Source organism: Macaca mulatta, chromosome 12, assembly GCF_049350105.2.
Source record: "Macaca mulatta isolate MMU2019108-1 chromosome 12, T2T-MMU8v2.0, whole genome shotgun sequence".
NCBI classification, from domain to species: domain Eukaryota; kingdom Metazoa; phylum Chordata; class Mammalia; order Primates; family Cercopithecidae; genus Macaca; species Macaca mulatta.
The window spans coordinates 88,019,806-88,036,315 of record NC_133417.1 but is presented as its reverse complement, the minus strand read 5'-3'; the positions used below and the strand labels follow the sequence as shown (position 1 = coordinate 88,036,315).

At 38.6% G+C, this 16,510-nt stretch overlaps 1 long non-coding RNA gene across 1 annotated transcript; it reads left to right on the top strand.

Moving 5' to 3' along the window:
- The first annotated feature begins 2,016 nt into the window (after positions 1 to 2,016).
- Positions 2,017 to 12,742, top strand: LOC144333430 (uncharacterized). Its single transcript, XR_013402069.1, has 3 exons — positions 2,017 to 2,076; positions 4,470 to 4,685; positions 11,573 to 12,742. It is a non-coding gene; the product is annotated as an uncharacterized LOC144333430 (long non-coding RNA).
- Positions 12,743 to 16,510: the final 3,768 nt, after the last annotated feature.

The following is a 16,510-nucleotide window of genomic DNA, read 5'->3' as shown; positions in this document are numbered from 1 at the left end:
ATCCACCTGCCTTGGCCTCCCAAATTGCTGGGATTACAGGCGTGAGCCACCGTGCCCAGCTATTTTATTTTATTTTTTGAGACAGAATCCTGCTCTGTTACCCAGGTTGGAGTACAGTGGTGTGATCTTGGCTCACTGAAACCTCCAACTTCCGGGTTCAAGAGATTCTCCTGCCTCAGCCTCCCGAGTAGCTGGGACTACATGTGCATGCCACCTTGCCTGGCTAATTTTTGTATTTTCGGTAGAGACGTGGTTTCACCATTTTGGCCAGGCTGGTCTCAAACTCCTGACCTTAGGTGATCCGCCTGTCTCTACCTCCCAAAGTGCTGGGATTGTAGGCGTGAGCCACCATCCTCAGCTATAGAGGTTTCTTGTAAATGCTTTTTATCAAGTTGAGATAGTTTCCTCTCCAATTTTTCTGAGAGTGATGAATTGGTATTGAAGCTTGTCAAATGTTTTTTTGGTATTAATTTACATGATTATGTGATTTTTCTTATTTTCCCTGTTAATATGATTGATTATACTGATTGATTTTCAATAGTTGAGACAACCTTGCGTCTCTGACATAATCCATTTTGTCATGGTACGTCATTCTTTTTACAAATAGCTGAGTATTTTAAAAAGCTGTCTCCTACAGGAAGGAAGAGCTGAATTCTTTTTTCTAATATTCTGTTAAGGACTTCTGCATCTATATTCAAGAGTGATATTGGCTGTATTCTTTCTTTGCCTGTTTTGGGTATCAGGCTAACTTCATAAAACAAAATGGAAATTGTTTCCTCCTCTTCTGTTTTCTGTAAGGGATTGAGTAGATTGGGTGTTGTGCTAGGTTCTACACTATATATACATAACTGGTCACACTATACTATTGTTATTTAACTATTTCAAATAAAATATGGAAACTTTTATGCCTCTTTATCCTTCCCCATTTGCAATATAATTGTTTTAGATATTTCCTCTACATACAGTTAAAAACACATCAGACTGTTATTATTATGGTTTAAACCTCAAACTTAATGCAGTAACTCAAGATGACATGGAAAGCTTATTTTATTTAGTCATATTTTGTTTGCCAAGTTATTCTTGTTCCAAGATTTTTTTTCCTTTATCATTTTGTCTCTGTTTAGAGAACTTCTTTTAAGCTATTATTTTAGAATAGGTGTGCCAGCCACAGCTTTTCTTCATTTTCCTCATATAATAATGTCCTGAGGACAGGCACAGTAGCTCATAACTGTAATCCCACCACCTTGGGAGGCTGAGGCGGGCTGATCACTTGAGTCCAGGAGTTCGAGACTGGACTGGGTAACATGGTGAAACCCTGTCTCAACAACAACAACAAAATACAAAAAATTAGCTGGATGTGGTGGCACATACCTGTTGTCCCAGATACTAGGAGGCTGAGGCAGGAGGATTGCTTGAACCTGGGAGGCAGAGGTTGCAGCAAACTGAGATCATGCCACTGCACTCCAGCCTGGGCAACAGAAATCCTATCCGAAAAAAAAAAAAAAAAGCACGAATGTCTTGATCGATTTCCCCTTAATTCCTGAAGAATATTTTGGCTGGTTGTAGGATAAACATTTGAAAAATATGATGCCACTTCCCTTTGGCCTCCATGTCTTCTGATGAGAAATCCACTGTCATTCAAATTGTTTTATACAGACAGGGCCAGGCGCAGTGCTCATGCCTGTAATCCCAGCACTTTGGGAGGCTGAGGAGGGTGGATCACCTGAGGTCAGAAGTTCAAGACTAGCCTGGCCAACATGGTGAAACCCCATCTCTACTGAAAATACAAAATTAGCTAGGCGTAATGGCACATGCCTGTAATCCCAGCTACTCAGGAGGCTGAGGCAGGGGAATCACTTGAACCCAGGAGGCAGAGGTTGCAGTGAGCCGAGATCACGCCATTGCACTCCAGCCTGGGCAACAAAAGCAAAACTCCGTCTCAAAAAAAAATTGTTTTATATAGACAGAATAGATAAGGTGTAATTTTCTTTGCTCCCTTCATGAATTTTTTTTGTCTTTCAGATGTTCGAGTGTCCTGATGTGCATTCGTTTTGGATGGGTGGTTATCCAATTGGGGTCTGTTCTGCTTCTTTAATCTATCAATTTATTTCTCCGGCCAAATTTGTGGAGTTTTCAACCCTTATTTCTTCAAGCACTTATTCATCCCTGACCTTTCACCCTGCTTTCCAGGACTCCACTGACAGGAGTATTCAACCTTTGGTTATAGTCCTACAAGTCTCTAAGCCTCTGTTCATTTTTTCAGTCTACTTCACTCTGTTCAGGTTGGATTGTTTCTATTGTTCTATCTTCCAGTTCATTGGGACTTTTTTCTGTCACCTCCATTCTGCTGTTAAGTCCATCTTTGGAGATTTTTATTTTGGTTACTTTATTTTTCAAGTCTAAAATTTTCATAGGGTTTTTTCTTATATTTTCTATTTTTTTATGAGGCTTTCCTTTTTTTATTTGTTTCACACATTCATAATTGCTCATTAAAACATTTTTGTAATGACTGCTTTAAAATCTTTGTCATATGCTTAATGGTAACTAAATATTATCATCAAAATCATTAGTTAGTTTTTGATAACCTTCAGAACTGAATCTCAAAATGTTGCCCATTACATAGATTTTTCTTATCACAAACAGCCATGCAAATTGTACCCTCTGCCTGCTAACATCACTGAAACATGCTGTAACCCTGTTCCTTATCAATGGCTTCTACTATCACCTGTACTTCTGGCTTAACTCCTAAACCTGTCTCTTATCCAACAGTTTCCCTATAGCTTCTATGTCTCCTATTTTTACATATAGTCTACAATTATATTGAACTGTTTCCAAAAAAATACGTACTTACAAACATGAAAACTCTTTTTAGGCCCAAGATGATCTGTTCTAGGCATTTAACAGTATTTGTATATGCAATACTAAGCATCATTCAATGATATTTAAAAAACACAATATTTATCAAGAGCATTTGTTAAGAACATTAGCTTCATGCCTATGTTGTTTTACATTATATTAGTTTCTATAAATTAAAAGAGAAATAAAAACTCTAACACTAATACAAAGAAATGTTTATTTTTGTTTGAAATACCTGGATATTCATTAACTAATGCATTATACAGTACAATTTAACATTGTATTATTTAAAATAAAGATAATTCAAGACACTAGCTGCGGACTAGTACACCCTGGACTATATAGTCTGGGGAAGGACTCGTACACCCTGTGCTATGGACTAAGGGAGGATTAACATATCATGTGCTGAGAACACACATTTTAAAAGCAGAGATTAAACTGAAGTTTCTAGAAAGTCTTTAATGACTAAAAGGTTTATTCTGACCAATTCATCTGAGAAAGTAATAAAATTACTATGGCAGTTTACAGTTTTAAATGGCATATTTTCATGCCATCCAAGTTTAGAGCCGTTAATTAGGGTAGACGATATTAAGTCAACTGGTAAGAAAAGATAACAACTTGACTCCTAATTTGCTCCAAGTTTCTCTGACCAAAGTTTTGCACCAAGTAGGTCAATCATTAATTGGTCCAAGTTGAGAATAACCTCAGTGAGATCAAGAGTCTGCAGTGTCAGCTGGGCGCAGCAGCTCAGACCTATAATCCCAGCACTTTGGGAGGCCGAGGTGGGTGGATCACCTGAGGTCAGGAGTTCAAGACCAGCCTGGCCACCATGGTGAAACCCCATCTCTACTAAATATACAAAAAATTACCTGGGTGTGGTGGCGGGCACCTGTAATCCCAATTACTTGGGAGGCTAAGACAGGAGAATCACTTGAACCTGGGAAGCAGAGGTTGCAGTGAGCTGAGATCGCATCATTGCACTCCAGCCTGGGTGACAAGAGTGAAACTCCATCTCAAAAAAAAGAAAAAAAACAAAAGAGTCTGCAGTATCAAAGAGCCAAATACTTGTAGCATTGGGTCAGCTTGTGGTGGTGGACAAGGTATAGCTGTTCTTATTTGCTGAAAGAGAAAAGACCACAGAATTGAATACCAGTGATTTCCCATTTTCTTAACTCTACTGAAAAGGTAATTTACTTTTTTTTAAGGAAAGCTTTTATGAATACTTCATTTTTCTATAATTAATGAGACTTGTAGTATATATTATTGCTTATTGAAAGAGAGTCTTTGTTATTATAAGAATATGGCTTATGTTGTGAGAAAATATCATTCCTGGGCTACCCATGATATAGAAATCTACTTCAACTTTAAAAAAAAAAAAAACTGATTGCCTACAATTAAGCCACATTATCTCATTTAATCTTTAAAACTACTGTATGAAATATGTTTAAAAGTTAATTTGCCCAAGTAAGCAGTGAAGTCAAAATTTGAATTGACAATCTGACTTCAGACCTTAGACCCTTATTTCAGAAAATATTGCATTTCCTTTTATAAAAGCTGTATATGAACAAATCTCTTGTGGTAAGACATTAACTGTTTTGATTTACTCCTTACAGTCATAAAGCTGCATTAGCAATAATTATAACTACAGTTGACCCTTGAACAACATGGGATTGAACTGTGTGGGTCCACTTACATGCAGATTTTCTTCCACTTCTGCCACCCTGAGGCAGCAAGTCAGCTCCTCTGCTCCCTCCTTCTCCTCAGCCTACTCTCCAGAAAGATGATGCCCAAGAAGACCTTTATGATGATCCACTTCCACTTAATTAATGGTAAGTATATTTTCTCTTCCTTATGATTTTCTTCATTTGTTTTTGTCTTGTTTTTGCATTTTTGTTTGTTTTGAGGCAGGGTCTCACTCTGTCACCCAGGTTGGAGTGTAGTGGCATGATCATAGCTCACTGTACCCTCAACTTCCTGGGCTGTAGTGATCCGTCCACCTCATCCTCCCAAGTATCTGGAACCACAGGCATTTGCCACTATGCCTGGATAATATTTTTATTTTTAGTAGAGATGAGGCTTCACCATTTTGCCCAGGTTGGTCTCAAACTCCTGAGCTCAAGTAATCTTCCCACCTCAGGCTCCCAAACTGCTAGGATTACAGGCATGGGCCACCATGCCCAGCCTATGATTTTCTTAATAACATTTTTTCTCTATCTTACTTTATTGTAAGAATATGGAATACATATAACATACAAAATATATGTGTAATTTTTGTGTGTACCTGGTGGTATATACCTATAGTCCCAGCTTCTTGGAAGGCTGAGATAGGAAGACAGCTTGAGCCCTGGAGTTTGAGTCTAGCCTGGGCAACATAGCAAGACCCCATGCCCTGGAAGAAAAAAGTTATACATGGATTTCCTACTGTGGAGGGAAGGGTTGGCTCCTGCAATACCCACCTTGTTCAAGGGACAACTCTATTATTAAGTAAATTCGCACATTTAATAGAAGAACTGAATTGTGGAAAGAGGAGAATGAAACTTTAGAGAATGGAAGCAATTAAACAGACTTTCTATCCTACCAGAATGATATTCAAGTAGAATAATACTCAAGTGGAAAGAGCAAAGGCAAGTTGCATTATTGGTGTTCTTTACTTCTAACTTTGAAGGATTTATCACTGTGTAGATAACAAGCATCAACAAAATCAGATTTATATGCAGTATTCTTATATTAAACACCATTTGTATTGATAGTTAGATTCTCAATAAATATTTCTACAGTATTAATTGCTATAGCAAGATGGTGAAATAGAACTCTCCAGCAATCATCCCCGCTACAGAAACACCAAATTGAACAACTATCTACACAAGAAAGCACTTTATAAAAAACAAAAAACAGGTGTTCTATCAAAGTACCTAGTTTTAACATCATATCAGGGAAAGAGGCACTGGAAAGGGTACGAAAGACTTGAATTGCGGATACCACTTCTCCCCCATCCCTTGGCAGTGACTGTGTCACCTCTAGAGAGAATCTGTGTGCTTGGGAAAGAGAGAGCACAATGACTGTGGAACTTTGCATTGGAACTCAGTGCTGCTCTGTTACAGCAGAAAGCAACATAAGGCAGAATTCAGTTAGCGCCCACCAAGAGACACTTCCCATCTGGCTAGGGCTGGTCTGCCCAGTGGTCAGAATCTGAGTTTCAGCTAGCCCCACCACCATGGGCTAAAGTGCTAGGGGGTCCTAAATAAACTTGAAAGACAGTCTAGGGCATAAGGACTATGATTCCAGGGCAAGTCCTGGTGCTGTGCTGGGCTTGGAGCCAGTAGACTTAGGGTGGTGCTACCTAGTGAGACACCAGCTGGGGCTGTCAAGAGAGTACTTGCATCACCCATCCTTTAACCCTAAGCAGTGCAGATCATAGCTTCAAGAGATTCCTTCCTTCAGGACCTAGCTCCTAGACATTTCTAGACACACTCTGGGTCAGAAGGGAACCAACTTCCTTGAAAGGAAGAGCCCAGTCGTAGAAGGATTTATCACCTGCTGACTAACAAGCCCTTGGTCCTTGAATAAACATCAGTGGTACTCAGCCAGTAATCACCATGGGACTTGGGTAAAATCAAGGGCCATGCTGGCTTCAGGAATGACACAGCACATTCCCAGCTGCGGTGGCCATGGAGACAGACTCCTTCTGCTTAAGGAAAGAAGAGGAAAGCATAAAGGGGACTGTGTCTTGCAGCTTGGGTACCAGCATGGCCACAGTTGGGCAGAGTGCAAAGTGAACTCCTAAGGTTCCTGATTCCAGGCCTTGGCTCCTGGATAGCATTTCTGGGCCCACCCTGGGCCACAGGAGAGCACACTGCCCTAAAGGGAGAGACTCAGGCCTGGCAGCATTCACCACAAGCTGACTGAAGAGCCCCTGGGCTTTGAGTGAACATTGGCAGTAGCCAGGCGGTACTCACTGTGGGCCTGGAGCAGTGGTGGCCATGAGGAGTGACTACTTCTGCATGAGCAAAGGAGAGGTAATAGTAGGAAGGTGATGATATGGTTTGGCTTTTTGTCACCACCCAAATCTCATCTTGAATTGTAATGCCATAATCCCCATGTGTCGCATGAAGGACCCAGTGGGAGGTAATTGAATAATAGGGGCAGTTTTCCCCCATATTGTTCTCATAATAGTGAGTGAGTTCTAGTGAGATCTGATGGTTTTATAAGGGGCTTCCCCCTTCGCTTGGCATTCATTCACTTCTCTCCTACCACCATGTGAAGAGGTGCTTTCCACTATGATTTTAAGTTTTCTGAGGCTTTGCCAGCCATGCAGAACTGTGAGTCAATTAAACCTCTTTTCTTTAAAAAATTACCCAGTCTTGGGCAGTTCTTTATGGCAGCGTGAGAACAGACTAATACAGAAGAACTGTGTCCCGTGGGTTGGCTGCCAGCTCAGCCACAGTAGAAACACCCTTAAAGACACTCATAGACCAAAAGTAGAGGAATGGAAAGATATTCCATGCAAATCAAAACCAAAAAAGAGCACGAGTAGTGGCTATATTTATATCCGACAAAATAGATTCCAAGACAAAATATATAAAAAGAGACAAAGTTACCATGTAATGATAAAGGAGTCAATTCAACAAGAGGATATTACAATCGTAAGAGTATATGTACCCAACACTGGAGCACCCAGATATATGAAACAATTATTACTAGAGGTAAAGAGGGAGATAAATCCCAATACAATAATAGCTGGAGACTTCAACACCTCACTTTCAGCTTTGGGCAGATAATCCAGACAGAAAATCAACAAAGAAACATTGGATTTAATCTGCACTGTAGACCAAATGGACCTAATAGGTATTTACAGGACATTTTAGCCAACAGCTGTAGAATCACATTCTTGTCCTCAGTACTTAGATCATTCTCAAGGATAAACCATATGTTAGGCCACAAAACAAGTTTTTAAAAATTCAGAAAAACATTGAAATCACATCAAGTATTTTTTCTGACTAGGAATGCTATAAAACTGGAAATCAACGGCAAGAGGAACTTTGGAAACTACATGAACACCTGGAAGTTAAATAATATGCTCCTGAATGACCAGTGAGCCAATGAATAAATTAAGAAGATAATTTAAAATTTTCTAGAAATAAAAGAAAATGGAAACACAACTTACTAAAACCTATGGGATACAGTGAAAGCAGTACTAAGAGGAAAGTTTATAGCAATCAGCACCTACAACAAAAAAATAGAAAAACTTCAAATAAAAAACCTAACCATGCATCTGTAAAAACTAGAAGAGCAAGAGCAAACCAAACAAAAAATTAGTAGAAGAAAATAAATACTAAATATTCGAGCAGAAATAAATGAAATGGAAATGGAAAAAATACAAAAGATCAATAAAATAAAAAGTTGTTCTTTGAAAAGATAAACAAAATTGACAGACTTTTAGTCAGACTAACATTCTGGGTCAGAGTTCCCTTCTGACATAGAGTGTTTCTAGAATAAGAGAGAGAAGACTAAATAAACAAAATCACAGATAGAGGAGACATTACAACTGATACCCCAGATATTCAAAGGATCATTAGAGACTACTATGAGCAACTGTATGCCAATAATTGCAAAACCTAGAAAAAATGAAAAACATCCTAGAAACATACAACCTACTGAGACTAAACCACTAAAAAATCCAAAACCGGAATAGACCAATAACAAGGAATGAGATCAAAGCCATAATAAAAAGTCTGCCAGCAAAGAAAAGTCCAGGACCCAGTGGCTTTTCTCCTGAATTTTATAAAACATTTAAAGCAGGACTAAAATCAATCCTACTCACACTATTTTGAAAAACAGAGGAGGAAGCAATATTACCAAATGTATTCTATGAGGTTAGTATTACCCTGATACCAAAATCACACAAAGACTCACTAGAAAAAAGCTGGAAGCATTCCCTTTGAAAACCGGCACAAGACAAGGATGCCTTCTCAACACTCCTATTAAACACAGTATTGGAAGTTCTGGCCAGGGAAACCAGGAAAGGAAATAAAGGATATTCAAATAGGAAGAGAGGTAGACAAATTGTCTCTGTTTGCAGATGACATGAGGGTATAGTTAGAAAACCCCATCATCTCAGCCCAAAACCTCCTTAAGCTGATAAGCAACTTCAACAAAGGCTCAGGATACAAAATCAATGTGCAAAAATCACAAGCATTCCTATACACCAATAACAGACAAACAGAGAGCCAAATCATGAGTGAACTCCCATTCACAATTGCTACAAATAAAATAAAATAAAATAAAATGGAAATACCTAGGAATACAACTCACAAGGGATGTGAAGGACCTCTTTAAGGAGAACTACAAACCACTGCTCAAGGAAATAAGAGAGGACACAAACAAATGGAAAAATAGTCCATGCTCATGGATAAGAAGAATCAATATTGTGAAAATGGCCATACTGCCCAAAGTAATTTGCAGATTCAATGCTATTCCCAACAAGCTACCACTGACTTTCTTCACAGAATTAGAAAAAAACTAATTTAAATTTCATATGGAAAAAAAACAAAGCTCATATAGCCAAGACAATTCTAAGCAAAAAGAACAAAGTGTAGGCATCACATTACCTGACTTCAAACTATATACTACAAGGCTACAGTAACCAAAACAGCATGGTACTAGTACCAAAACAGATATATAGACCAATGGAACAGAACAGAGGCCTCAGAAATAATGCCACACATCTACAACCATCTGATCTTAGACAAAGCTGACAAAAACAAGCAATGAGGAAAGGATTCCCTATTTAATAAATGGTGCTGGGAAAACTGGCTAGCCATATGCAGAAAACTGAAACTGGACCCCTTCCTCACACCTTATATAAAAATTAACTCAAGATGGATTAAAGACTTAAGCTTAAGACCTAAAACCATAAAAACCCTAGAAGAAAATCTAGGCAATACCATTCAGGGAATGGGCATGGGCAAAGACTTCATTACTAAAACACCAAAAGTAATTACAACAAAAGCCAAAATTGACCAATGGGATCTAATTAAACTAAAGAGCTTCTGCACAGCAAAAGAAACTATCATGAGAGAGAATAGGCAACCTACAGAATGGGAGAAAATTTTTGCAATCCAGCCATCTGACGAAGGGCTAATATACAGAATCTACAAGGAACTTCAACAAAAATATACAAAAAAAAACAAAAACAAAAAAAAAAACCTCATCAAAAAGTGGGTGAAGGATATGAACAGACACTTCTCAAAAGAAGACATTTATGTGGCCAACAAACATATGAAAAAAACGCTCGTCATCACTGGTCTTTAGAGAAACGCAAATCAAAAGCACAATGAGATACCATCTCACGCCAGTTAGAATGGTGATCGTTAAAAAGTCAGGAAACAACAGATGCTGGAGAGGATGTGGAGAAATCGGTATGATTTTACACTGTTGGTGGGATTGTAAATTAGTTCAACTATTGTGGAAGACAGTGGGGCAATTCCTCAAGGATCTAGAACCAGAAATACCATTTGACCCAGTAGTTCCAGTACTGGGTATATACACAAAGGATTATAAATCATTCTACTATAAAGACACATGCACACATATCATTATTGCCACACTCTTTACAACAGAAAAGACTTGGAACCAACCCAAATGCCCATCAATGATAGATTGGATAAAGAAAATGGCATATATACACCATGGAATACTATGCAGCCATAAAAAAGAATGAGTTCATGTCCTTTGCAGGGACATGGAAGAAGCTAGAAACCATCATTCTCAGCAAACTAACACAGAAACAGAAAACCAAACAACAAATGTTCTCACTCATAAGAAGGAGTTGAACAATGAGAACATATGGACACAGGGAGGGGAATATCACACACTGGGGCCTGTCGAGGGGTGGGAGGTAAGGGGAGGGATAGCATTAGGAGATATACCTAACGCATGTGGAGCTTAAAACCTAGATGACAGGTTGAAGGGTGCAGCAAACCACCCTGGCACATGTGTACCTATTTAACAAACCCCCAAGTTCTGCACATGTATCCCAGAACTAAAAGTATAATAATAATAAAAAGGACACATGAAAAAAGAAAACTATTGACCCATATCCCTGATGAACATTGATATATACCCAAAAGAAAGGAGATTAGTATATCAAAGAGATATTTGCATTCCCATGTTTATTGTGACACTATTCACAACAGCCAAGATTTGGAAGCAATCTAAGTGTCCATCAATAGATGAATGGATAAATAACATGTAGTACATATACATAATGGAGTAGTATTCAACCATAAAAAAGAATGAGATCTCGTCCTTTGGAAAAACATGTATAGAACTGGAGAACATTATGTTAAGTCAAATAAGGCTGGCACAGAAAGACAAACTTCACATGTTCTCCCTCCTTTGTGGGAGCTAAAAATTAAAACAATTGAATACAGGGAGATAGACAGCAGAATGATGGTTACCAGAAGCTGGAAAGAATATTGGGGACATGAAGGGGAGAAGTGTGATGGTTAATGGGTATTAAAATATAGCTACATTTAATAAGATCTAGTATTTGATAGCATAACAGGGTGACTACAGTCAACAATAATTTATTGTACATCTTAAAATAACTATTACTGAAATATTTGTAACACAAAGAAATTATAAATGCTTGAGATAATGGATACCCCATTTACCCTGATGTGATTATTTATTTATTTATTTATTTATTTTTAAGACAGAGTCTCACTCTGTTGCCCAGGCTGGAGTCCAGTGGTGCAATCTTGGCTCACAGCAACCTCCGCCTCCCGGATTCAAGTGATTCTTCTGCCTCAGCCTTCTGAGTCGCTAGGAGTACAGACGCCCACCACCACGGCTGGCTAATTTTTGTATTTTGAGTAGAGATGGAGTTTTACCATCTTGGTCAGGCTGGTCTCTAAACCTAACCTCAAGCGATCTACCCTTGGCCTCCCAGAGTGCTGGGATTACAGGCGTGAGCCACTACGCCTGACCTCCTGACATGATTATTATGTATTGTATGTTTGTATCAAAGTATCTCATGTATTCCATAAATATATATGCCTACTATGTACCCATAAAAATTAAAAAGAAAATAATTGGTTATAAATTATAGGCTGAATCAGTCTGGATCCAATCTGGAGAGATAAATCACACAATAGTTTGATCAGAGAGAGTTTAATATAATGATTTATTAACTGTAATGGGACTGAAATAATGAGGGATTGTCTAAAAACAAAGAAGTAAAAAGAATTCTAAATATAGGAATAGCAGCTATAAAAAGCAGCCACTCACTCCTAGGGCTAAGATAAAACATTCAAGGAAGAAAGGGGTAGAACCTGACCAGTAAATGAAAAATAAATTAAAGATAATAATAAAGGGAGAGGGACTGCATGTCGAAATACCAGTCTTATTATTTAACATTGTCCCCATCCCTAACACTTGGACAGAGTGAAGTCATGAGTCACTGGATTGCTGAGTTGTTGACCAACAGAACTTACTGAAACTGTACCTTCTAAGATGCCAAGTGTTGAAAATGGCTGTCTTGTGCATATAGTCTTTTTACCCCTGGCTGCCACATAATGGGCCTTGGGCCTGGAATACTTCCTAATGGAGAGAGAGTCTTCCTAGCCTGTACTGGGTTTATCGCCTTGCATGGGATTACATTTCCCTATTTTAGATACAATATGTACTCCTTTGTTCTGCTTAAACACATTTATCACTGGCCCTCAGGCATGTCCCCAGATTTCTATATTTCACATTCCATTGGGGAGACGGTCAGGGTCTTTCTACTGCAGCAGAAAGTGAGGTGTATGCTGTTACACAACCCGTGTTGACTTAGAATGAATCCACTCTTCCTTTCCTCTTGCTGTAAATAAACACTGTACCACTTGAGCCTGGTGTAGCTATGGTCTGTTCTCCGTGGCCTCAAATCATGCATTGGTCTCTTCCCTGGGTAATGCTTACATGCCTTTTAACTTTGACCACACAGCTTGGCCACTCAGTGAACGGTGTAACACCAGGCAAAGCTGTTGACAGAGGGTGTTTCAACAGAGGTGCTCTGCTACAAAACTACCTCAGGGTGTTATCTGGAAAAGCTGCTAGCCGGGGTGGCAGTGGAGGGAGGGGGCGGTGCTGCAGATGCCAAGTGCTGGAGAAGCCACCTGCACAATAGGACCAAATGGTGAAGTTGTGAGTACTGTATGATCCTGACACTGGGAAAATCGTCTGTACTGAAAACTTGACAAGCAAGCACAACAGAACCAGGTAGAAAAACCCCTCCCCTTCAACACAGAATCTTCTACTGACAAAGTGTGACATCATTCCAGCTATCAAAGGAAAAACGTTTCAAGGGCAAATCGCCACTTTTGCAGAGTGGCCAATAAAGAGTGGACTTGGAGTTGACAGACAATAAATTGATCATTAGCACATAAATAGTTGTTCTTTTATATCTAGAGTGAAGGCAAAATCCTATTATACTGGATACTCTTGCTGGTTATGTAATCAGCTTTTTAACTTTTAAATAATTTGATAGACTTTACCGTAGAAAAAGGGCACAGATATTTGCTGCTGTTTGGGGTTCTGTGTGGATCCTGTTTTAGACCTATCATTCCAAACTGCCATCTTCATGCACTGTCAGAACATGGCTACACACCGCACTGTGGGTCATCTGCCAGAGCTTCAACTGTCATCTTCAATAGGTAGCTTATTGTTGTAACAACATGTATCCTTTTTTTCCCTTCCTTCCTCCCTTCCTCCTAAAAAGCGATTTTTGAATTCCTGATATGATACACATGCATTTTTATATGCTTGCTGTAGATAAACAACATAGTTAGGGAAGGGGACAATTTTAAATAAAGTGGTCAGGGAAGGCTTTACTAAGTAGGTAACATTCAAACAGAGATCTGATATCTCTAGGGGAAAAGTGCTCCAGGTAGAGGGAACAGCAGGGGTGAAGGGAGACCTTGGTTATGTGTTTTCAAGGAACAGCAAAGAGGCCAAGGGGTTTGAAGCAGAGAGAGGAAGAAAGCAGTCAGCAATGAAGTCAAAGATATAACAGCCTGTTTGCATGAGCGTGGGAGGCACATGCTTCACTATGTACAAATAATCTCAATGCAGTAATGGTTAGAATGCAGGGTAATTTAATCTGACAGTAATTCAGCATCTTCTCTTAACTTAAATAAGGTGTTCTATTGAATTTTCATTGCCAATTTGTCCACAGTGATGCCAATTATAAACTCTTACTTTAGCTTTTCTTTTTTGTTTTTTGAGACAGTCTCGCTCTGTCACCTAGGCTGGAGTGCAGTGGCGCAATCTCAGTTCACTGCAACCTCTGCCTCCCAGGTTCAAGCGATTCTCCTGCCTCAGCCTCCCAAGTAGCTGGGACTATAGGCATGTGCCACCATGCCCGGCTAATTTTTTATTTTTTTATTTTTTTATTTTTAGTAGAGACAGGGTTTCACCATATTGGCCAGGCTGCTCTTGAACTCCTGACCTCGTGATCCGCCTGCCTTGGCCTCCCAAAATGCTGAGATTACAGGTGTGACCACCCCACCCAGCCGGCTTTTCATTTCTTGAAGAGACTGGAACAACAAATCTTCATAGATCTAAACTAACTTACATTTTAAAATATAAAACTGTGTGTCTTGCCAACAGAATTTTTTTTTTTTTTTTTTTTTTTTTGAGACAGAGTCTCACTCTGTCACCTAGAAGTGCAGTGGTGCTATCTCGGCTCACTGCAACCTCCGCCTCCCAGGGTCAAGCGATTCTCCTACCTCAGCCTCTGAGAAGCTGGGATTACAGGCACCCACCACCACGCCCGGGTAATTTTTGTATTTTTAGTAATGGGGTTTTGCCATGTTGGCCAGGCTGGTGTTGAACTCCTGGCCTCAAGTGATCTACCTCCTTGGCCTCCCAAAAAGTTGGGATTACAGGCATGAGCCACCGCACCTGGCCACCAACAGATTTTTTAACCCAGAATTTGACAGTAAATAAGTGTTACATCTTTTAAAACAAACACCTTCAAAGAAATACATTAATGGAGAAATATTAAACATATCATTTTTATTAAAGTATATCAACACCTAGAAACAATAAAGGGTACATGATGAATATGTATAAAAATAAGTAACTCAAAGCTTTACTTGAAATAGAAAAGTCTAACTATAAGTTATTTTTTAAGTGTACATCAATGGAAACAAACCATAAATTTGCTGATTATAACGCCATTTTATGTATTGCAAGAATATACAGCTTCAAAGTCTTCTGGTTTAAATTCCTAAATAACTACAGGGTAACTAAATATGTTCAGGATCCTTCAGACACAAAAATCAACTATATAAAGTCACCTGGAACAAATAAATAAGTAATCATACCACATTTCTGTTGTTTTTAAATTTATCATGGTTTTGCTTATAAAGGTATTGACTCATTGGGTTAACTCTGTAAGGTTATAGGATGATATCTGATTTATACTTGCTATATTTATGACTACCTATATACATTTGAACAATCTGAGTTACAAATAATCATGCTGACAAATTCAGGTTTCCCCACTACCACTGAAATGATCAGAGTCTAAGCTGAAAAAAAAAATCCGTATTCATACATTTTAATCAAGGTTCAGTAGGGAAGAAGGGAAGAAAAAGTAAAACTGCAAACAAAATGTTAAATACTATACTCCATTTCCTCTGAAATATTTGTCTTTGAATTATTATGTTGGTCTAAATTTTGCCTCCAAAAATCTAAGAAAAATATTGTTTGGGTTTTCCAAAAATCTACATGCTTCTTGAGTTTTTTATTCAAATATTATGTAATCAGAAACCTATTTTAAAGCACAAAATTAGAAAAACATTAAAAAATTATTAACTTTAATCAATCTCAGATAAATAGAATTGTATTGTATGCTCCACTGCCTTTGTTCTACTCATCTTTTTCAGTTTGTTGTTTAAAGCCTCTATATTTGGTTTCAATGTTTAAAAAAGACATACTGTTTTCATTTTCCCTTTCCTTTAAAAAATGGCAGAATAATCTATTTAAAAACAAAGAGGCAAAAACTCCTTGAAATATTTTTCTTCTCATTTAAAACGGACCTATATTTGGTGTACATATCTTTTAAGTTTACAATATGTGAGAAAGAGGATCGTAATGATAAAGATCCTTTTTAAAAATAACCAGGAATGACAGAGCGATTTATCTCCATGGGAAGCGCAATAAACATATTGTATAGTATATACGACCTTATGTTTTACTTGGTGCCCCGAAAAGACTGAATTATATTCGTTGATCTATTTTAATACAGTGAACTACAATTTAAGATTAAAACAAACTTGAGGCTCAAAGCACTTCTGTAGAAGATACAAAAGACAAATGTTTGAATCTTACCCAGGTCACTACAAGCAACTATTAAGTATATAAACCACAGACATAAATAATACACAATCCAGGCCAGGTGCAGTGGCTCACACCGTAATCCCAGCACTTTGGGAGACCAAAGTGGGTGGATCACTTGCCGTCAGGAGCTCGAGACCAGCCTGACCAGCATGGTTAAACCCCGTCTCTACCAAAAAAATACAAACTTAGCTGGGCATGGTGGCACATGCCTGTAATCCCGGCTACTTGGGAGGCTGATGCAGGAGAATCGCTTGAAGCTGGGAGG